The 23968-nt window shown below is 44.6% G+C and overlaps 1 protein-coding gene across 9 annotated transcripts in view; it reads right to left on the bottom strand.

Annotated features, from left to right (window-relative positions):
- LOC142563625 (uncharacterized) overlaps nucleotides 1–23968 on the bottom strand; it is a 264971-nt gene that overhangs the window by 72608 nt on the left and 168395 nt on the right. The window contains exons 1-2 of one of the 9 annotated variants that reach the window (XR_012824381.1): nucleotides 498–843; nucleotides 118–178 (exon numbers count right to left, since the gene is read on the bottom strand). The exons of 3 other annotated variants lie outside the window; for them this stretch is intronic. The gene's annotated coding sequence lies outside the window, so the exon portion shown is untranslated. Of the gene's footprint in view, nucleotides 1–117; nucleotides 179–497; nucleotides 844–23968 lie in introns of those variants that run through there. 5 more of the 9 variants (XM_075674224.1, XR_012824380.1, XR_012824377.1 and 2 more) reach the window with 5 other exon arrangements.

Raw genomic sequence — 23968 nt, 5'->3', positions numbered from 1 at the left:
AAGGCACATTGGATATGCATATCCAATACCTCGTAGCAGGTATAAAGGCTATGCAGCTCCCATGGGAGCTGCATAGCCTTTATACCTGCTACGAGGCGCAACACTAGAAGAACTCACATAATTTGGCCTACTAGAGCGGTTCACTCCAGGAGCTTTTTTTTCTTCCTGCTAACAGCGTCTGTAATATGAACGAGAGCTCTGTAAATACCGAGATGTCTTTGAAATGTGCCGTAAGACATCCAGTTCAGAATGCCGTCGGGTACGCAAGCAGCCTGCAGTTTCGCTTGGTTTCAATATGTCGGCCGCTGGCGCAACTAATGCATGCACGCAAATGTAATGTTCGGCTTTTGTATTCTACGTCATTTCCAACTGCTAAGGAGGAGAAAGTCGTCAGGATGCAAGTAGAGCGAGCACTCCCTCCCCTGCTTACGCCTAGACCACTGTCATGGGGCCGTTTATTAGATTTACGGGTATACAAATGGCCGCAGGTTACTTACCCCGATAAAGGTGCCGCTGGAGCGCTTATTTCTGTCTCGTCCTGCTGGCGACGTATTCAAGAAGAGAAAGATGCGCTTTTAATTTCTAGCGCTCATTTAGTGTTTCTTTTTTTTTTATCACGCGCCTAGTGGATACGCAGCGCGCGGGAGAGAAACATCTGCGCCTAACAATATCTCCTCTGTCAAAATCTGACAGAGCGGGAGGACAACGCGGCAGAAGAATAGGCAGGAACGTGGTATAATAGCATTACGTGCCTCTATAGCGTCTGCAGCGAGGGAGAAGGGACGCCTGCAGCATGCCGGGAGGCGCAGCTATCGCGACCTCGGTATATGGCTTCCATCATAGCGTAACGATATTTGCGCACTGGAGCCTCTGCGCTGTCTGGCGTTGTATACGGAGGCAGGTACCGGCGAGGCACAACGAACAGCAGAGCTTTGTCAAATGCCTATGGCATCAGTCTGAAGGCCTTTAGCGCTGCATCCTGGGCGTCGCCAAAGGTCAAGGCGCATAAGCCGTCCTTGCAGATGTGTGTACCTTGTCTAGATAAGACGACATCAGTAATCACTGTGGTATAATATCTCGAAATGTTCTTTCTTTCCGCAGAAACAGATATATTCTTGGTTGTCCTGGCATTTCATTTCTTGCGGTTTATTGTCGAAATGTGCCTGCATTTTCTCATTTCGGCTAAGTATATAGATCTGCACTGCTCAGACGACGAGTTCATAAAAAAAAAAAAAAACACGCACATACTTCCTTTGTGCGAAACACGTCTGCGCTTTGGCACCACCGTGAAAATTTCTATTGTGATGGCGACCATTCATCGGTCACGAGGCTGTCGACCGTTTCTAAAGAAACGTGCATGCATGACAATGCATGGGGACGTAGCAAATTAATAAATAAGAGCGGCAACACTTCAATCAAATATTTAACATTGCTTTAAAGAGAAGATTTATTTGCCTCTTCCTTCGACTTTATTTTATTGAATCATACAGAACGATTTCGCTTGCCAGTTGGATTGTAAAACTAATGGAGAGGATGGTTCTAGCACGGCTATACTCGCGGTCTACTTTCTGTGATTATGAAGGGAAAGTTACAGGGGCGGAGCTTCTGCACATGTGTTACCGCGCCAACTAGTCCGCCAGTGTTTTACAGTGCTTTTGGTTGCTTCGAATAGACGCTTAATCGGCGCAGCTTCCAAGTGCGACGGTTTCGCGTTTGCCCAGACGCGGAAGGGAAAAACCGCAAAATATGTAGACTTTTCCATTCAGTGCTGTGTTTTGTCTTATTTAGCTGTTGCTAATAAGGTGTTTATGTCTTCTCTTCCCCCAGCTTAAGCTAACGTGGATTAAAACACGGGACTCTTTTGAGAAGCGCTCTAACTTGTGCGCGCTTTGCCTCCGTAGCTTTCCCTTCGTAGCCACAGAAAGCTGTCCGCAAGTATAGAATGGTACCTCGAACATTAACAGGTATATCCAGACATAATGGCTGGTTTCAGGCGTGGCCGTTCCTCCCCAACGTTATCGACTTGGTGACGTACGTCTAGCACCAGAAGTACTGCAAAATATTATCTGCTTCCCTGTTTCTGGATGTTAAAATAGCATACAATAACGTTAAAACAAATACAATAACCTATCGCAGACGCGCTTGCTTAGCTTAAAGGAGGTATAACAATCCTGACTTGCTAGCGTCTGGGTCTGAAAAGAATTCTTCGAGGCCTGCGGCAGCGAGGCACGCCAGAAAGCAGTCGTAGGTGTCACCGTACGTAGGTTTTCTCTTGGTTTTCCCGGTAAGCGCAGAAACCCTTTTTTCTTTTAGAGCGCAGCTCTTTGGCGTCCGTTCCTGGGTTTCGCGTCGTCGTCGTCGTCGGCCTCGTAACCAGCTCCGCCCCCCTTTCATCCCCCCAGCGCTAGCAGCGACCGACTGATACCGCTGGATGCCGCTGACGCCGCTAGAGAGTCAAGATAACGTGACTGCATAGAACACCGTCGCCGCCATGCAGAAAGAGGAGGAAAGGGACCCCCCCCCCCCCTGTTCTTGTGTGGCGGATAGGGTGCTCTTCAGTTGCCGACGCGCCGGTTATTCGTTGTCCCTGAAACCAACTCCGCAGCTGGGGTTGACTCACTATCGGCGTCAGCGGTATCAGTCAGTCGCTGCTATCTCTTCCCTCCTCCCTTTATCGTGTTGTCCGCTTGCTGCGCGCGCTTCTGCCCCCATCGTTTGCCGCTGGGTGTACACGCCGCCCCCCTCCCCCCTCTTCCTGCGAGTCTCCGGTTGTCAAAGCGCCGGCTCGAACTTAATTCCTTTCTTCGCTCCTCCTCCAATGCAACCCCTGTGCGGTGGCAATCAGAGAGCCAGATCGGTGGCGGCGGATCTGTATATGTGCACCGCCCGAGCCGAAATTGCCGCTGCCGTTCGCCCTGTGCGGTGGCAATCAGAGAGCCAGATCGGTGGCGGCTTGACATAAAGACAAACAGCAATTTCCTAACACTTATGCGGGAGAACATCCCGTTCCTCTCGCTCGTAACGCGTCCCACGGCTGTGACAACCTCGCGAGGCACTTGTATACATCTCGTCTTTGAGAATCAAGCATTGGTGTACCAAGTCGAACATATATCAGTCTATTTCTCCGACCACAAAGCTTCCTTCATGACTGTCAAGAACTGTTAGTGGAGTCTTTGTTAAAGGAATACGTGTGAAAAATAAAAAAAAAATTCTGTGATAGCGCATACATGTGTTGCTCGATTTCTTTGCCTCAATCTATCGAAAAGGTGAAACAGCTTATTTGCTGCGCTCAAACTTCGCATTAGGAAGTAACATAATCGTCGGTAATTTTTTCATTTATTTTTCACAAACATTTTAAATGCTGTTCAAATTCGCCGAAAATATATCGTGTACCTAACCGCGTTCATGGCCGCATGCGTACGTGAGATTCCGGAACGACGATGTTAGAACCATGGAGAAACGATACTATTGGGGGCGAGCTCCACCACTGGAAAAGCTGGCGTCATCGTCGGCGTGACGTGCAATGAGGGATCACGTGTACACGGAGGCCGCGTCGGCTGTTTCGGAAGTGCCGAAGCGAGCTGAAAAACGAAAGTTTAAAGTCCCACCTGCGCCACGGTTCTGATTAAGTGGTGAGGCTTTACCGCCTTGGGTGTCAACTTGGCAACATCTGAAACTACTATAATACGTAGTGGCTGCCTTTGGAGGCGTGCAACATGGTAGGCTACTGCTCGGTGCCGCAGTGCCGGACGTACGCAACGGAGCCCGGTGTCAGCCTTATTCACACGTAGCCGCAGGGCTGCGTGAAGCTTGGCTGCGTAAAGCTTGGCTGGCGAAACTTAATACCGGCAAACAGCCATTGGCTACAACTCGGGTATGCAGCAAGCACAAACGCGACGAAGATTTCTGCTACAGCGCCGGGACTGCGCGATGTTCAGTGAGTAGCAGAAAACGCGCACTGAGACGCTCGCCCGTGCCCGCTTCCCGGCTAATGTCATGACTGTTCGGTCTATGAACTTGTTGATGCTAGACACTGGCAAGTTTGCTGGAACAGAAAGGGAGCGGTAAGACGCACATTAAAAAAAGGCATGGCATATGGCCACGTTTGTGTTATGAATTAACGCACTGGATTACGAAAACGAAGCAGCGCGATATCGCCCGCTGACTGCATACAGTGCGACGCAACTTTAGAAATAGAATTGAAACGTCCAAGAATTTAGAAGAAAAAAATATTGAATCCTCGCGACGGCAAATCACAGTCGTCGTAGGCGTCGAAGTCACTTGTTAAAACGAAATTGCCTTTGAACAGCTCTGATAACGTTCACGCAACAATAGTTTCTTGTGGACTGTCAAATGCTCATATGCTGCGGCCTAAAGCTCACAGCACGGTGCGAAAACGCTCTCAGTGAAAATGAAACTCTGTGCGCGGACATGCATGCAGACGCGCAGTCGGTCGCCGCGAACCCGTGCGATCGCTGCGTGCATTGAGGCTTCGTTCTGTTATGCGCCATTTGGTTATACAGACCGCCCACTATAAGAATTCGGTAAAGAGACAGCGTCTGTAAACGATTCTGTGCTTTCAGTTTGCGCAAGATTATTACTTCGACAGTAAAAAAATTCCCTCGCTTTGAGAGAACGTACAGAAATGTCCAGGAGGGCTGCCGCGTGGTGCTTTTATGGAGCGTCGTAAGCCAAAGCTACGAGGAGCGCGCCGCCTGATCCCTCATACTACGCAAGGGAGGCGCTTCCGACAGATGGCGACTCCTTAAGTCCTCGCCCCCGATATTGTGCTACCTATCGCGATCAGCAAAACCACCAATCGCGGATAAATCAAGGGAGCTTTTAATCATATAACATTTATGAACAGGGCTTAGCCATACACTAGTGACATGCCTTGCGCATACTTTCTAGTGATAACCCTGGAAAATATAATGTCGACAAATTCCTAACATCTTAGTATTCATCCACCGGATATACGTGCCGAAATCGCCAATGGCGGATAAATCAAGAGAGCTTTTATTTATTTATTTATTTATTTAAAAATACCTTACAGGCCTCAAAGTGAGGCATTGAGTAAGGGGGGCAGTACATAGAAAATACATTGAATACAAGACATCTATAAACCGTATCTGTTTACAACCTACAACCAAAGTACAACTGAGATGAAAAAAGAATTATTTAGATCACGATTCACTAGGGAAAAGAAGAAACATAAAAAAACATAATATAATAACAAGGAATAAATCACACAGATTGTTGTCAGTGAAGTCGTGTAATTAAAAAAAAACACTTATGATGAAAAACAATAACAGAAAAGTTACGGACGCGACATTCCAACGAAACGGTAAACATAGCGACATAACAGTAATAATGCGAAAATAAGCTGTAAATATAGTGCAAGTATAGAAAGCATTGTGCGACAAACGTAAAACTTCACTTTTCTTTAGTCATGTAATCAATCAAGGCATCACGGAATGAATCGTAGTTAGATTGGCTTGCAATGCTGTCCGGGAGTGAATTCCATATTCTGATAGCACGAGGAAGAGCAGAGTAATGGAATGCCTTTGTAGACCCGTAAAGGCGGGCATAGCTGAAATGATTATGAAGCCTATGTGACGTGGAATAGGGTCGTTTCAAGCATGCGGGTGTTCGAGTGGAGTGAAGAAATTTGTGGAACAGTGTTAAAAGGGCAATGTCTCGGCGAGTGCTCAAGGTTTGTAATGAAAGCTTAAGTTTTATTTGTGTAACACTAGACTGGTAGCTGTAATCGTTTATGATGAAGCGGCTTGCTCTATTCTGGATCCGTTCTAGCGTTTCAATTAGGTATTTCTGGTGAGGGGACCAAATGGGAGATGCATACTCGAGCTTGGGACGAACGAGAGTTAGGTAAGCTAGCTTGCGAACATTTGAAGGAACATTTCTTAAGTTGCGTCGCAAGTACCCCAACGATTGGGAGGCATTAGCTGAAATGGACGTGATATGCTCTGTCCAAGAAAGATTTGATGTGAATAGAACCCCTAGATACTTATATTGTGTAGCTGTTGTAACAGTGTAATTGTTAATATGGTAGGGATACTGTGAGGTTGCCGACTTCCGGGTAAAAGACATTACTTTGCATTTTGTGGTATTTAAAGTCATTAGCCATTTATTGCACCAGTTATTGATTTGTTGAAGGTCTTGCTGAAGAACGAGATGATCATCTGAGTTTTTAATAGGGCGATAAATTATGCAGTCGTCGGCGAATATTCTGATGGTGGAGGACAAATTTTGAGGTAAGTCGTTAATAAATATTAGAAAAAGCAAGGGACCGAGCACGCTACCCTGTGGTACACCAGAAGAAACGTCTGTTACGGAGGAAGAGTAGTCATTTGCAATAGTAAACTGCTGACGATTAGACAGGAAATTTCGGAGCCATGACAAGGTAAGACAGTCTAATTTAAGTGCGGAGAGTTTTGATATTAGGCGACAATGTGCGACACGGTCGAATGCCTTCGAAAAATCAAGGAACAAGCAATCAATTTGTAAGTTATAATTTAAGTTAGTGTGTAGGTCTGTTGTAAATTCAAATAACTGTGTATCGCACGAGAGGCCCTTCCTAAAGCCATGCTGATTATGAAAAAGGAATTTGTTAGTCTCAAGATGTCTGTAAATCTGCGAAGCGATAATGTGTTCAAGCAACTTGCAGGGAATGCATGTCAATGAAATGGGACGATAATTCTCACAGGAGTTCCTGTTGCCATTTTTAAATACAGGTATAACTTTCGCCATCTTCCAATCTGCGGGAAGGTGGCCTGTCGCAAGTGATTGTCTGAATATGTAAAAAAGAATTTTGCTAGATATTTCTACCGTATTCTTTAAAATCTTTGAGTTTATACCATCTATGCCACATGAAGAAGACATCTTAAGGTTATTTATGAGAGAAGAGAGGCCCTTCAAAGTGACTTCAATAGGTTCCATGTATTGGTAGCCTAATTCTGAAACAAAAGGTATATTTGAAGTGTTCTCTTGTGTAAATACAGAGCTGAAGAATGAATTAAAGACCTCCGAACATTCACTGACTGGAATAGAAATATTGTTGCTGTTTTGTAATGATAATTCATCTGATTCGTTGTTAGGCTTTATTATTTTCCAAAACTTGGCAGGATTGTTCTTAAGCAGCTCAGGAAGATCATTAGAAAAATATTTATCTTTAGCTTCGCCTAAAGCTGAGCAGTACGATTTAAGGTACGTTTTGTAATTCTGCCACGCTGCTGATGTGCGATCTCGCTTAGCGATATTATACAAGCGTTTCTTCTTGTTCCTCATGCGCTGAAGCTTTTTAGTAAACCAAGGGTGCAACTTATCGTTAGTTATATTAACGAGTGGAACATACTTGTCCACTAATGCGCACAGTGTATTTTTAAACATGAGCCAGTTTTCTTCAACGGATCTATCGTAAAATGATGGCCACATTGTGTTTTCGAAGAAAACACAATGTGGCCATCATTGAATGTGGCCATCAATGTGGCCATCAGTGAAGAATGTGGCCACAATGTGGCCATCAGTGAAGAAACACAATCATAGAAAACACAATAAACCAGGCATGTAAGATCCTTAGGCTGGACATTTTCACGATAATGTAGCCTCGCCACCTACACGATCATCTGACTGAGCTGTCTCGGTTGCCATAATCAGAAGTTTGAATCCTCGTGTGACAAAAGTTTTTTTTCTTTTTCTTTTAAAAAAATCTGAGGGTGGTAAGCCAGAATTCACCTCCTCCAATACACTACATCTCCAGGCTTGGAGTGACACTTGACATCGGCAAAAGACGCCGAGAGTCAGTGGGGTGATACTAATCCGGGTACAACCAAATTAGGAAGACCCACTAAGCTTCAACAAAAGACACTCCCTCACCAGAACAGTAATTGGCCTCCCTGGTGCAGTATTTCGCCACTCCCTCCCAAATGACTCATTCGATCAACCAATGGCCCTCAGTTTCCAGCAGCTGCGGAGCCCTGACCAAGGCGATGGTCAGACCTGTAACGCAGCAGAGGGTGCTAAGAATCTCCGCACCCGGACAGGCCGCCAATGGAAACTGACCCTGGCAACCTTTAACAGCCGAACTCTCTCGAGTGAGGCTAGCTTAGCTGGGCTCTTTGAGGAACTATCAGGCATTGTTTGGAATGTCATTGGCCTTAGTGAGATTAGAAGAATTGGTGAGGCTTATACAGTGCTGAATAACGGGCACGTCCTCTGCTATGGAGGTCTCCCAGATAAAAAGCAATACGGGGTAGGACTACTAATCCATACGCACATAGCGGGGAACATTGACGAATTCCACCGCATTAATGAGAGGTTAGCAGTAGTCGTAATAAAATTTAATAAGAGGTATAGAATAAAGGTAGTACAAGCCTACACTCCAACTTCCAGTCAGGATGATGAAGAAATAGATCAGTTTGATGAAGATGTTGAATTAACAATGAGGAAAGTACAACTTCAGTATACTGTAGTAATGGGCGACTTCAATGCAAAAGTGGGGGAAAAGCAGGCTAGTGAACAAGCAATTGACATCTACGGCGTCGATTCTAGGAACGCTAGAGGAGAGATAAGGGTAGAATTAGCAGAAAGGAATAAGCTGCGAATAATGAACACCTTCTTCAGAAAGCGTAGCAACAGAAAGTGGACCTGGAAAAGCCCTAATGGTGAAACAAGAAATGACATAGATTTCATACTTTCTGCCGTTCCCAGCATAGTGCAGGATGTTGAAGTGTTGGGTAGGGCAAAGTGCAGGGATCATAGGTTAGTCAGGTCTGTTAAGAACGGCCCAGCTGAGGTGCAAGTTTTGCCAGCCAGTTGCGACAGCGGCGTCAACTTTCCTGGAACGCCACCGCAAACCTCTACCCACGGCGTCACTAAGTCGACTGTGTGTGAAGAACAATACGCGCGTCCTCGACTCTCCGTCGCTGGAGCCAAAATGAGTGCGACGAAGTAGGCTTTGTGCCTGAACCCGCCACCGCCATCCTGGTCTGCTGTGGACGAGGGAGTCCCCGAGGGAACGTAGTTCGAGGCTCCTTCCCACGCGCCGTTCAAGAGGCAAGACAATGGGCACCTGGCGGCGCGCTGCGGGGGTCAGCTCGGGGAATAAAAGGCGCCTTTCCTGACGTAAGCCCCGAGTTGTACGAAGTCCGTCTGGCCTCGGTGTTCCGGACCGTGAACCTGTGCGGAAGTGTGTGCGTGTGTAAGCCATTCCGCAGAGAGGCGGCTTGTTTACGATGACTGGACGAACGTTTCCCTCACCTTGGGATCGAGGGAGGACCGAGTGTTTATAAACTGCTGTTGTGCGGCTGCTCAGTGCACTTTCTCAAGCAGTCATGTTAGACTGATGTACTTTTTCTCGCAGTCATGTTAGACTGATGAACTGCGTGTAGATACTGTAAATAAACCCATATTCCTCGTTCTCGATGAGAAGCAGTCCTTCCCTTCAACAACGTCCTCAGCGTGGATAAGTTGGACGACGGCATGGGCCAGCTACCATCTAATTCATGTCCGACTCCAATCTTGACAACTGATTACGAGCGATGGGATTGCGCCCCCAATCCTGGCAGGTCTAGGATTCACCTCAATTTGAAGAGAGAAAGAGTAAAATTGGTCAGGAAGGAACAGGCATACCTAGACGAAGTTAGGGTAAAAGCAGGCCAATTCAGGCTGGTACTTGCAAACATATATGCAGCCTTAGAACACAGAGATGAAGATGACATAAAGGTAATGAATGAAACCGTAACTAGGCTGGCTTAAGAAGCAGCAATAGAAGTGGGAGGTAAGGTACCAAGGCAACCAGTAGGCAAGCTCTCCCAAGTAACAAAGGACCCAATAAAGAAGCGACAAAGAATGAAAGTGTCCAACTCAAGAGATAAGATAGAATTCGCGGAACGGCCAAAACTGATCAACAAGGAGAAAATAATGGATATTCGAAATTATAACGTTAGAAAAACTGAGGAAGCAGTAAAAAATGGACGCAGCATGAAATCAGTGAGAAAGAAACTTGGCATAGGACGAACCAAGATGTATGCACTGAAAGATAAGCAGGGTAATATCATCAGCAATACCGAAGATATACTAAAGAAGCGGAAGAATTCTATACCTCCATTAGAAACAGTAATGAACAGGATACAGAAACTCCTCCTATAACTAGCGATGAGGTCAGAAGGGCCTTGCAAGACATGAAACGAGGAAGAGCGGCAGGAGAAGGTGGAATAACAGTCAACTTAATGAAAGATGGAGGAGACATAATGCTTGCAAAACTGGCGGCCCTCTATGCGAACTGTCTATGACTACAAGGTCCCAGACAACTGGAAGCATGCCAACATTATATTAATCCATAAAAAGGGAGACGTTAAAGAATGGAAAAATTATAAGCCAATTAGCTTACTCCCAGTATTATATCAGATATTCACGAAGATAATTTTCAATAGAATAAGGGCAAACTTGGACTTTTGTCAACTAAGGAAACATGCCGGCTTTAGGAAGGGGTACTCTGCAATGGACCACATCGATGTCATTAATCAGGTAATGGAGAAATCCGCAGAGTACAATCAGCCTCCCTATATGGCTTTCATAGATTACGAAAATGCATTTGGTTCAGTCGAGATACCAGCAGTCCTAGAGGCGTTACGTAATCAAGGAGTACAGGACGCTTACGTAAATAGTTTGAAAAATATATAGAGATTTTACAGCTACCTTAATTCTCCACAAGAAAAGTAGGAAGATACCTATAAAGAAAGGGGTCAAACAAGGAGACAGAATCTCTTCACTGCTATTCACTGCGTGCTTGGAAGAAGTATTCTAGCCATTAAACTGGGAAGGCTTAGGAGTGAGGATCAACCGCGAATGTCTCGGCAACCTTCGGTTTGCAGATGACATTGTCCTGTTCAGCAACACTGGCGACGAGTTACAACATATGATCGAGGACCTTAACGGAGAGTGTGTAAGAGTGGGGTTGAAGATTAATATGCAGAAGACAAAGATAATGATCAATAGCCGGGCAAGAGAACAAGAGCTCAGAATCGCCAGGCAGCCTCTAGAGTTCGTGAAGGAGTACGTTTACCTAGCTAAATCAATCACAGGGAACCCTGATCATGAGAAATTCACAGAAGAATAAAAATGGGTTGTAGCGCATACGGCAGACACTGTCAGCTCCTGACTGGAAGCTTACCATTATCATTGAAAAGAAAGGTGCATAATCAGTGCATTTTACTGGTGCTGCCATATGGGGCAGAAACTTGGAAACTGACAAAGACGCTTGAGATCACGTTAAGGACCTCGCAAAGAGCGATGGAACGAAGATTGCTAGGCATAACGTAAAGAGACAGAAAGAGAGCGGTTTGGATCAGATATCAAACAGGAATAGCCGATATTCCAGTTGACATTAGGAGAAAAAAATGGAGCTGGGTAGGTCATGTAATGCGTAGGTTAGATAACCGGTGGACAATTAGGGGTACAAAATGGGTGCCAAGAGAAGAGAAGCGCTGTCGAGGACGTCAGAAGAGTAGGTGGGGCGATGAAATTTGGAAATTCGCAGGCGCTAGTTGGAATCGGCTGGCGCAGGACAGGGGTAATAGGAGATCGCAGGGAGAGGCGTTCGTCCTGCAGTGAACATAAATTAGGCTTATTATGATGACGATGACAATAACGTAACGCACGAAGCGATTTTCAACACGTTAGAGGCAGGTGACTTGGCGGCAACATCTATTTCTGGATTATTAGCTACCTACAAAAGATATAATTTTTCATACTTACCCGTGGATGGCCCAACCTCCCAGCGTTACAGTACCCGTGGGGTCCCTCAGGGCGGAGTACTGAGCTCAACGCTCTTCAATCTAACAATAGTTGGACTCACCGACATCCTTCCACGCACCGTTAGTCTCTCCATTTATGCCGACGACATTTGTATTTGAAGGTCGGGTGTGACGTGACTGCAGGTTCGTGAGCGGCTTCACAAAAGCAAGCACCTTAGAAGAAGCTTTAGCTCGGGCCCAACTGTGACGTGGCCTGTTCAAATACATGTAAAATGCAGAAACGCTTTTCTGCGACAACGCCTGGACCGATTTTAATGAAATTTGTTGAATTTCAGAGAGAAATATAAGTTCTAGTGACTGTTGGAAGCGTAATTTCTATTTAGGGCCTGAATTTTGTTAAAACATATTATCATAAATTTATAATTTCCAAAAGAGCAGAGGCACGAAGTTTACAAATAATAGCTCTGCGTCAAGAACAAGTGTCACGGTTCTGTAAACGGCATCCATCAGATCATTCAAAGTGGACAAATTCGATATGGTAATTTATATCTTGCGTGAATTCCTTACGTTGCGTACAGGGGTTCTGCAAAAGCTGTATTTCCATATTACATTTTTTTTAAGATTCATGTGTGACATATACATTTTGTCCGCTTTAGATGTACTATTAGGTGCAATTCAGATAATTGTGATATCACTTTTCATTGCTGAGGTACTAAGTAGTAAACTTGATAGTTTCGTTTTCTAAAACTTTGGGAATTTTGCCAATTTTTTATTTAAAAAATGACCTAAATCGAAACTTCGAAACAAACAGTCACTAGATTTTAAGTTTTTCTGTTAAATGCAATAAACTTCGTCAAATTCGGTGCAGTCGTTGCCGAGAAAAACGATTCGTCCTTTAACATGTATTTAGATTGGAGCACCCGAGCTAAAGCTTCCTCTTAACATCATTCTCCTACCTTCGAGAACAAGAACTTCAAATCTCATATGAAAAGTGTGCAGTGGTGGCATTTACCAGGAAATCATTGTCTCCATACGTGATATCCGTCGGCGGATAGCTGATCTCGTACAGCACAAGTCACAGATTTTGGGGGTGGTCATTGACAGAAATCTTTCCTGAACCCCTCATGTGAATTATGTGAGAAAACGTCTGACGGGAATTTGCCATATGTTTAAGTTCCTAGCAGGAAAGACCTGGGCAGTATCAATACAATCTATGCTGCAACTGTCCAGGTTCCTCTTTATTGGATTCCTGTGGTACAGCCTACCGATGATCTCCAACACCTGCAGAACTAACCTGAATACAATCCGAAGCATCCAAGCCCAAGCCCTCAAGATATGCCTTGGTCTACTGCGAAGTGCGTCAATGACTGAAGTTATTGCAGTCACTCAAGATTACAATATTAGAACGCACATTACCGGACGCTTACACACCACCTCGAAAGTCTCCCAGTATAAAGACCCAGCACGACATTCAGTACAACTGTCTTCGCGCACCGCGCCTATCTTACGTCAGCTTACGCGCCTGCTGCAAGACCTTCGATTCCTCCATGGTGTGTGAACCGTACTCAAGTAACCCTAAACATCCCAGGACTTCCGAAAAACTCGGACTTACGGCCATCTGCACTCAATCAACTTAATTTACTCCTCCTGTACGTGGAATAGAAGAACTGCAGACACGTCTATACTGATGGCTTAACTACATCAACCAGTTCCGGTGGCGCTGTAGTTATACCAACAATGGGAATAACCCAGCGGTTCAAGACTTCCCATATCACTACGTCTACAGCTGCAGAGCTCGCGGCTCTCCGCGGTGCGCTTTACGTGATCGACACGGAGACTCCTGAAAAATGGGCAGTCTTCTGCGATTCATGGCCGGCCTTACAATGTGTACAGTCGTTTCAACGACATGAAACTCACGATCAGCTGACTGCGAAATCGTGAATCTTGTCCATCGCTTGAGAGAAAAAGGCCATAATATCTCTTTTCAATGAATACCAGGTCATTGCGGTATCATTAGAAATGGTGACGCAGATAAGACAACTCGGACGCCAAACAAAGAAGACCGCTGCGTCCCCATTTCTCTTTCAAGTACAGATGTCGCGAAACAATTTCCCATTCTAGCACACACGCTCTTCTTGGCTGAGTGGAATACCGCACGTACAAGGCGCACCAGACTGCACAGACGAAACCCTTCGCTGCAACTCAGACCTCCGGCCGGACTGCACTGACGCGAAGCGTCTCTTCTGTGTCGGTTGTGGCTAGGAGTTGCCTTCACGAAAGCTTAATCAGCACTGATTGGAATAACTGACAGTCCTGCATGTGATGTTTGCGGATGCGAGGAGAACATAGACCACTTATTGTGCTACTGTCCTCAATTTGAAGCACAAATACAATTTATGCCCAACACATTCAGGTAACTAGATAATTGTCCTCTGAGTCAACAGACAGTACTAGAACACCGTCCCCATCGATCATCGGCTCAGAATGCAGTGAATGCACTTTTGCGCTTTCTGAGGACGTCTGTTTTGTACGAGCGGCTGTAACTCTAGTACTGTCCGTGCACGTCTCTATACCCCCTCCCTCTCTCTCTTCTCTCACTTCTTCTTCTCCCTTCCCTCAGCACGGGGTAGCCACCCTGACTCTTGACTGGTTAACATCCATGCCTTCCTTACGTCCCCCCCCCTCGCTCTCTCCTGCGACTTTCCCACTCATGCTGCTGTCTGGCCCACAGCGTCTGGGGGGCTGGGTGGTTCAGAGCGTGTATATACATGGAAGGAGCGTGGCAGAGAGGAAAGGAGACGTTATAAACTCGTTTGGACCTTTGCACCGCGTCGAATGTACACAATGCCCTCTGGAGCGCCCTGGGCGTCGCCACATTAGCCTCCTGAATGGTGTAATTATCCGTGATCCCCCGCAAAAGCATTGCACAAATTGCAGCGCTTACCGTTCTACTAACGCGCAAGTCCAGAGGGAAGCTAGATAAAATGGTAGAGGGGAAGGGGGAGAGGAGGCATTGAATAGGTGGAACCGACCCAGACGCGAAATGGGTAAATAACAACCTTACCACTCCTCGCTCCCAATTTCCATGCAACAAGCTTGGGTGACGGGGGGGGGGGGGAGGTGACGTGAGAAAGCAAGAAAACGCGACTACTATAGACACGACAGTGGTTGCGGGAAACGGGATAAATTTAAGTTCAAGGTACGGTACGGTACGTTTCTGCTATTTCTGGAAAATAAACGTCGTGCCAATATGTCAAGGGGACAACTTACGCAGGGCGTGGAGAAGCAGAGCCGCATTAATTAAGGCGCACCGCAGGGTCTAGGCGACACAACGCAAGCTACCGCACGTCAAAGCAACACTTCTGTGCCCGCCGCGGTAGCATTGCGGCTATGACATTGCTCGAGGTCGCGGATTTGATCGCGACCGCGGCAGCCACATTTCGACATGGGCGAAATTAAAAATGAACGCTCGTGCACTTAGATTTATAGACACGTTAAAGAGCACCATGGTGTCAAAATTAATCCGGAGTCCCCCCTACTCTGTCCTTCATAATCCGATTGTGGTTTTCGTACGTACAGCCCTATAATTCAGTTAAAGTTTAATACTTCTGCCGGAAAGAGTACGTTTACCTTGGTCAACTAATCACAGGGAACCCTGACCATGAGAAGGAAATTCAGAGAAGAATAAAAATGGGTTGGATCACATACGGCAGACATCGTGAGCTCCTGACTGGGAGCTTGCCGTTATCATTGAAACTGAAGGTATACAATCAGTGCATTTTACCGATGCTGACATATGGGGCAGAGCCTTGGAGACTGACAAAGAAGCTTGAGAACAAGTTAAGGACCGCGCAAAGAGCGATGGAACAAAGAATGCTAGGCATAACTTTAAGAGACAGAAAGAGAGTGGTTTGGATCCGAGAGCAAACGGTTATAGACGATATTCTAATAGACATTAAGAGAAAGAAATGGCGCTGGGCAGGCCATGTAATGCGCAGATCAGATAACCGTTGGACCATTAGGGTGACAGAATAGATACCAAGAGAAGGGAAGCGCAGTAGAGGACGGCAGAAGACTAGGTGGTGCGACGAAATTAGGAAATTTGCGGGTACTAGTTGGAATCAGTTGCCGCAGGACAGGGGTAACTGGACATCGCAGGAAGAGGCCTTCGTCCTGCAGTGGACATAAAATAGGCTGATGGTGATGCTGATGATGACTTCTGCTAAGACGTGATGTACCATGTGAGGCAATGACAATACTCAACCCTTTCAGAGGTTATGAAATATGGCGCACAACAATGCCTCAAGCAAACACCTCTCCCTGTGTGTTCTGTGTTGTTGTGCCGGGCTGTCCTGCAGAGCGGGGAACGCCCCACCAGCGACATGCAGTTGTCACGGTTGGCGTTCACGCCTCATCATTCACTTCACTTCAAGGCAGCAACATTGCTCTCCTGACAGTCACGAAGAGGCCACTAATAGATGATAGGGACTTCCGGGGAAATTAGCGGTGGGTTCACGGTTTGCCACGCCTTGCAGTGTACCACGGTGGAGGCCTGAGCACCACGGCGGAGGATCGTCACGAAGAGGCCACTGATCGATGACAGGATCATCGTCGAGAACTCCCGGGAAAAGCGTCGGCAGCAGATTCAGTTTGCCACGTGGATGCCTCGTATTGTGTCATGGTGGAGGCCCGAGCACCACGTTGGATAAAGCAGCACCACGTGGAGGACAGGAGCACCAGGTTGGAGACCAGTGACGGGCGATAGAGGTGGTTAACCATTCGGTGTTTGTAATTGGCCAGTGAATTCCCTCAGCGAGGGAAAGAGGGAAGAAAAGGGCACAAAAAGCGGATGCGGACGGCTGTGAAAAAAGAGACGTTCGGACATGCAAAAACGCTACAATAGTGTGCTCCGATAGTTGGAGCCGTTTTGTAAAGCTTAACCATGTACTTTTTTTACATGCAATCCTTTTCTTTTTTCGTTCTCTTCAACTTCGCTCGGAACCCTTCTTTCTCCCAGCACCTGGCACGGCACCATCCGTGGAACCTTCGTTGGCCGCACGGGCCCCGATTTCACAACAGTGTACTACGCAAACAGCAGTGGCGCACGCAAGGTAATGTTTAACATCAAGTCACAACTCTCATGTTGGATTAAACTTTGAAGAAATTAAACATTCGCCGTCAAAATAATTACCGTCAATCAAAGCAAACAGCCCAGCAAACTTCGCTTACATCGATTCCCACAGTGTGCGGGATCTGCACAATTTATTTTTTAAATATTAGGGAAACCCCCGTAAAGTATTCCGCTATTTTTCCGCTATACTTCCCTCTCGTTGCTCAGTCATCAGATTACCTGTGCAGCATGGCTCCCAATGGTTGCTTCACTTGTAAAAGAACTGGAAATCCTGGAAAGCAATCTTGAATCAAAAACGAAAGTACTCCTCATGGGTATGACTAATTCGAAAATAAAATGAACTAGCACAATAAAATAAAACTGAATATACAGCTCTAAAGCAAGAGCTTGAAAGTCTCAGAAACAGCATGTCAGTCATGAAGATCCTTTGAAGAACTAAAATCGATGCCATCCTTTTCACCGACAAAAATTAACAACAAAAAAAAGAGCTACTTTCTCGTCAAGTAGAAGCTTCCGATCTGGTCTCTCGTCTGAATAATTTTCAGACAAGAGGCATTACTCGGACTAAAGGCGAAGGCTGGTACCAAATAACGAAAAAAAAAATGGTGACAAGATTGGTGAAACTTGAGGACGCGGACAGTGTGCACCGCGTTCCTACGCGTGACGCTCAAGAGAAAAACCTAATCATCCGCGTGTCCTCTAGACACGCGGATGATTGCTAGAAAAGCTCGGAAGGCACGTTTGACAACAGGGAAGCTAATCTTCTCTGGCAGCGTTGACACTGCAATATATGTAAACAAACATTTGATACCGTCAATTAAAAACTGTTTGCTGTAGCACTGGAACAAAAAAACGCAAGTGGCTTTACCTGTGGATAGAAAACTACGTAATTAGGAGCTAGGAAGAGTGCAGGCGGCATTTTGGGGACGGCACGACGAAATTTGTGCTTTCGTCGACTCGGCACCACAGTTGTTAAATGACAGCAGCAGTGAAGACACAGACGGTTCTCTCGGATTGCCTGATTTTCTAATCCGACTTATAGGCGGTTTTAACGATGTCTCAAACAACGGTAGATGATCATGAGTGCGTGTTCTTTTGATAATTGTGTTCGACTACTATCAAGTGCAACTTTATTTTCCCCAGCGTGGGTTGCTTTTATCCATCAGCGCTTCACTTCGACAGCGTATGTGCAAATTATTACGAGCAATCCATGCCGTTATGTGTGTATTTCACTCACACAAGAGCACGCAGTCGTTTTCAGACCGACCTTCGACCCAAGCTTGACTAGCTGTCTAATCTCTTACATACTGAACACCGCCTGTGCAAGGGTCCTTGTCCATTACTATAGAAGTTCGATGGGGCCGCAATGCCGAAACACCGGGGTCCCGTGCTTTGGGGGCACGTTAAAGATCACCTGGTGGTCAAAATTAATCCGGAGTCCGCCACTACGGCGTGCCTCATAATCTAATCGTGGTTTTGGCACGTAAAGCTCCATAATTCTATTCATTACTCTACAGTATTGTGCAACACTCCACATTACTGTACAGTAGTGTACAGAACTGAACAAAACACGGGGAGGCCCCAGCGCCAGTTGAACGCACACCATATCACCTTCCTTACAGAGGAAAACTGATCGAATGCTGTAATCAAGCATGGGGAGGCTTCTGCATGATCCCTGATGTGACACCCATTTCTTCGCGAGCCTAGAGAATGCAGTAAAAAACGAAGCAGGTGTCTGCTGCGAAGGGTAAAAACAAATGCTCTCTGTACAATAGGAATTTACCCGTTTTCACATTTACGAAGCTACTGCTTTCCCACATAGCATCGGCATCACTATGGCTAGTAGTAACGCCAACAAAACTTCGTATAAACTTCATTGCGTGATCTTACTTACGAAGGTTGGGAACTGGGAGCCAGGTGCTTATTTTGTGTATTTCAGATTTTTGCTTACTCTCAGTACTTAAACGAAGAATCACAAATAATTACTTTCATTTGTGTCCAGTGGGGTGCTTTTTTGATGTTTCACGTAAGAGTTTTCACAATCTGTCTGAGGAATTATTACTGCTTTATATCCATTCTAGACACCAGTGGTCAGGCTATAATTTTTTTGCATCGCGATATACATTGTGGCTACAACGTCTTGATCGAAACAAATCGTTAAAACATAAATTCACCGAAAATGAGCACATTTCTAGCGGTAACGAAGGAGCTAAAACGCATTATGAGATGATTTCAGCACAGCTTTAGATACTGCTCTAAAGCAGGCAAAAAAAAACTATTTTGAACACACAACTGACGCATGTACAGACGTTAAACAAAAATGGAAAATCATCGATGAGTTCTTGAGCAGAAACAACAAGAAAATTGTTAGAACGAGAAGAAAGGGGGTTAACCGAGGGGCCCGATTTTTATTAATCATATCATATTTGTTCACTTCTCAATAAAACTGTTAGCAAGATTGTTACTAACGGAAACAAAGTAGTTCAACATCCTGAAAAGATTAGTGGTGCTTCTTGCAATTTTTGTTTCGTCTTCGGAAGCCAACGCGGTTCCTGCAGTATCTCGATCGCAAAAGCATCCACAATCTTCTTTCTTACAGCCTTGCACTACTGAAGAAGCGCTAGCTGCGATTAGTAACTTAGACACGACGGGAACGTGGTGTAGACAAAATACATTCATTACATGATAAATCCGACAAGCATATTGTGGCTGAAGCCCTTCTCCATATCGTGAACCATATTTTTTCCACGGTTATTTTTCCTAACCAACTGAAATCAGCTAAAGTAATTCCTATACTAAAGAAGGCCGCCCCCACACTTATAGATAATTACAGATTGATTTCAGTACTTTCATTTCTTATAAAAATAGAAAAATAATTGAAATTCGCGTTCCTTGTTGCTACGCTAAACTTAATATACTTTCACACCCGCAGTTCGGGTTTCGCGCGTCTCTTTTAACAGTACACACAATAATTAGTTTTACAGACTGGATTAGGACACAGTTGTACAAGAGATTAATAGCAAGTTCAGTCTTCATTGATTTAAAAAAAAAAAGCCTTTGACAATATTAACTACGAAATTCTTTTTTCTAAGCTGGAGAGTTATGGCATTACTGCCCAACATTTAGAACGTTTTAAGAATTACCTTTCAGATAGATATCAAAACGTTTGCATTGTTGGCTTCTTTTCCGGGCAAGAGACGATTACCAAAGGAGTACCGCAGGGATCTATTCTTTGTCCACTCTTGATCTTCATTTTTCTTAATGATATTCCCAGTAAGTTATTTAATACCAAGTGTTTTCTCTACGCAGATGATACGGCGATTGTAGCATCAGCCAAGAACCCCACTCAACTTTCAGATAAATTAAAACACACCGTACGCCTTTTGGAAGAATGGTGCCAGAGGAATTCCAGAAGTATAAACCTAGCTAAGTCTCGATTCATAGTTTTCCATTCTCTTCATATAGCTGTGACACCTAATTTACAATTACTGATAAGTAACGTTGAAATTAAACAAGTTATTCGTGCGAAATTCCTAGGAGTCATTGTAGATCCCAGTCTCAAATTCGACGTTAACATTGAATCTGTTATTAGAAAAATTGGCTTCGGCATAAGACTCCTTATTTGAACTCGTTTAGATTTAAGTACCACGCATTCATTCATATACCCATTACTTATTGTATTACTGCTTGGGGAAGTACTTATACGCATATGTCTCGCTTAGTAAGTGTTCAGAAACAAGCACCTAAGAATTATAACCTGCACATCGCCTCTTTCATCATCTAGGCCCCTGTTCCTCCAACTGGGTGTAGTACTTGTCGTTTGCATATATAAATTTAGTTTGATGGTCCTGCTCTTTAAAGTCATTCACATTCAAATTTCCGTTGACGTTATTCCAGTGGACTAATAAAAATACAACAAAGTTTGTTTTGTCGAATAACTTTCTCCTGGCAAAAGCAACAACAAATTACGAGAAACAAACCAACTGTTTCAGTGCCACCTCCATCTGGAACAATCTAGAATCTCATGTGAAAATGTTGTCATTAGAAAGTTTTAGAATAAGGGCCCCAAAAGTTTGGGACGCCAAACGTGTTGTTGGCGCGGTGTTGGCGTTGGGGCACGCAGGAGTGAAGAGCTTTGCGTTTGCACACAGCGTCTTGTGTTTGCAGGGCCACTACGGCGTCAAATAAAAGCTTATAAATATTAAAAAATATTCAATTTGATGATAAGAAGAGTAATTTTGACTTTCGTGTTTTCGCATTTAACTACAATGTAGAGGTTATTCTGTTAGCAGCAAGCAATTTGCTGCGCTTAGTTTTGAGTAACCAACTTACGTGCTTTCACCAGCCAAATTAAGCCGTGTTAGACCTACGAGCCATGCAATCGACAATCGAATTCGGAATCAGCGGCGTCTAATGAATCAACCTTCATAACACACGTGAGAGAAAGCGATAACCGCAGTCACTTCTCCTAGCTTGCGAACTTAACGCGTTACCACGAATCGAGCCCAGTTCGGTGCTAGGTTGGAGCCGTCGCTTCGATGGGTGCCCCCGCCATGTTTGTTGACACAAAACTCTCCATTAAGCAGTTTTAGATCGTCTTTGAAAACGTGCTTGCTTTCATCGCTTTAATAGGTATAATTATCAGCTTCTTGAAATAAGTGTTATTGTGTGCCTATGTATATTCCAACCATTTGAACTACTTTGTAACGTCCCTTGATGCCTGTGCTTCTTGAAAATTCGTTTTATCTGATTTTGATAGGAGGCCCTCCAACAGTTCTTTCTTTTTTTACTTTTGGGCCTCCTCCTGAAAATGAATCACCCTGACATACGCGTTGTGAGCTTATGTTAATAAGCTTGATAAACTGAAAAACTATTGAGAAAAAACTCGTGACAGTGCGGGCTTCTGTTTTATCACTTTGGGCAACACAGGAATCATCTTTCCGCGTAACACATATTCGTAAATTGAGGGTATTGCGTGTTCTGTACAATTACTAAGCTTTGAAAGTTTCGAGTCGCTATACTATGTTTTCCCATCACCGGCAGACGCGCAAGCGCTATATCTTTAATCAAGACTAACGGATGTTCAATGGCCAAAGAAGCAAGGAAAAAGAAGAAAAGGCGAATCACGTTAGATTACAATTTTTTTCCTGTCTGGCTGTATTTCTGTTTTTCTTCCATTCTTTATTTCATAATAGCTCCTTTCATTTCAAGTAAAACATTTTATTTCTTACTCACTTTATTATCCTTATATTTGTGTGTGTGTGTGTGTGTGTGTGTGTGTGTGTGTGTGTGTGTGTGTGTGTGTGTGTGTGTGTGTGTGTGTGTGTGTGTGTGTGTGTGTGTGTGTGTGTGTGTGTGTGTGTGTGTGTGTGTGTGTGTGTGTGTGTGTGTGTGTGTGTGTGTGTGTGTGTGTGTGTGTGTGTGTGTGTGTGTGTGTGTGTGTGTGTGTGTGTGTGTGTGTGTGTTTTCATTACGAGCGAGACTTCCCCGAGTCCAGGACGTTCATTTAGGCCTGTAAACTTGATAATTTTGCATATGGACTCTCATATCTATCAACAAGGGACCACCGTCAGTCGAACAATGCCTCTGGCATCAAGACCACCGCGAAAAATCATTTCGCTTTAGATCTTCGAGGGCTGGTTCATTAATTCCGCCTGCTACGTGCGCCTGCTCTTTCGAGCTAGCGATAGCGGATGGACGCTAGTTGGACGGATGGACGCTATATATATATATATATATATATATATATATATATATATATATATATATATATATATATATATATATATATATATATATATATATATATATATATATATATATATATATATATGCGTGTGTTCCACGAAGCGCCAGCCGATTTCATTTGAAGCCGGTCCACGTTACCTTTTAACGTCGTTTTCTCGGGATATTGAATCATTCACTCATTCGTAGCGAGCGTTCGCAGAAAGGTGTTTTTAAATGCCGGATCATTCGGGCTGCAAATTAGCGCTACAGTGAATGCGCTTCTGTACTGTATTTTATTTTTGGATATCATTTTCGAAGTATCTGCATGAAATCGCTATTTAATCTTTCTTTTTTAGCTACTTTTGTCGCGGTAGCGTTAATTTCCGGCTGATTGGGGGCATTCAAACCTTGAAACCGGCTTTGCTGTGTCCGCCACGCCGACTGCCGTTGTCGTTTTCGGCTTCACCATCGACACAGGGCGAAGAAAAACTCACGTCCCCGCAGCGAAATGCAGTTGGGAGCACGTACTGCCAGCCACTATACAGGTGCTGTCGCGCAGCTTTTCGCTATTGGCAATGTGTGCGACGTTTTAGCACCCCGTACAGACTATGAGAATGGTGGCGTCTGCGTATGCATTTCGGAGTCTTACAACAAGCAATACTGTATACTGGATCGAAGCTGTTTACATCGTGATGAGGTTGTTCTTTAGATGATGTGGCGGTGTAAGCAATTTTACAGTCAGAGGAACCACTGAAGTCAGCATACCTTTTTCTTTTTTTTTTCCTTGCTTGTTTCTTTGTTTTATCTTTTTCTGTTTTTTTAAAGCGAAGCTGCCTATCGGGGGGGGGGGGGGAGGGGGCTAAGATCTGGAAAAATGTGTCCCCGATGATGTTGACAAAAAACAAATCATCATGTGGGCCTGGTGATATCATCATATCCTAGTGATAGTGCAGAAAGGGTCCAAGCTCAATGGCAATTACCCTTGTGTGCTCGGGGACCCGTAACGCGTCCTGGAACTACCCTTGTCACACGTGGGACCCAAAGAGGACCCAGGCAAAAGGGTAAGAACAGGTGTTTCTGAAAAAATGTTTTGTATAACTTTTTCAAAAAGTTATGATGTTGACAAAACAATGCATGGCAGCGGTGGACGCTGTAGCCCAAACGCTAGTCTATGACGACGCGTGTCGAAACGTCAGTACATAAAGTAATATATATATATATATATATATATATATATATATATATATATATATATATATATATATATATATATAAAGCCAAACAAAATAAGCAAAAGAAATAAAAAATAAACCACAAAGAAAGACGAAACAAACAA

Source organism: Dermacentor variabilis, chromosome 1, assembly GCF_050947875.1.
Source record: "Dermacentor variabilis isolate Ectoservices chromosome 1, ASM5094787v1, whole genome shotgun sequence".
In the NCBI taxonomy this organism is placed as follows: Eukaryota; Metazoa; Arthropoda; class Arachnida; order Ixodida; family Ixodidae; genus Dermacentor; species Dermacentor variabilis.
This window is presented reverse-complemented; position numbering and strand designations above follow the sequence as displayed.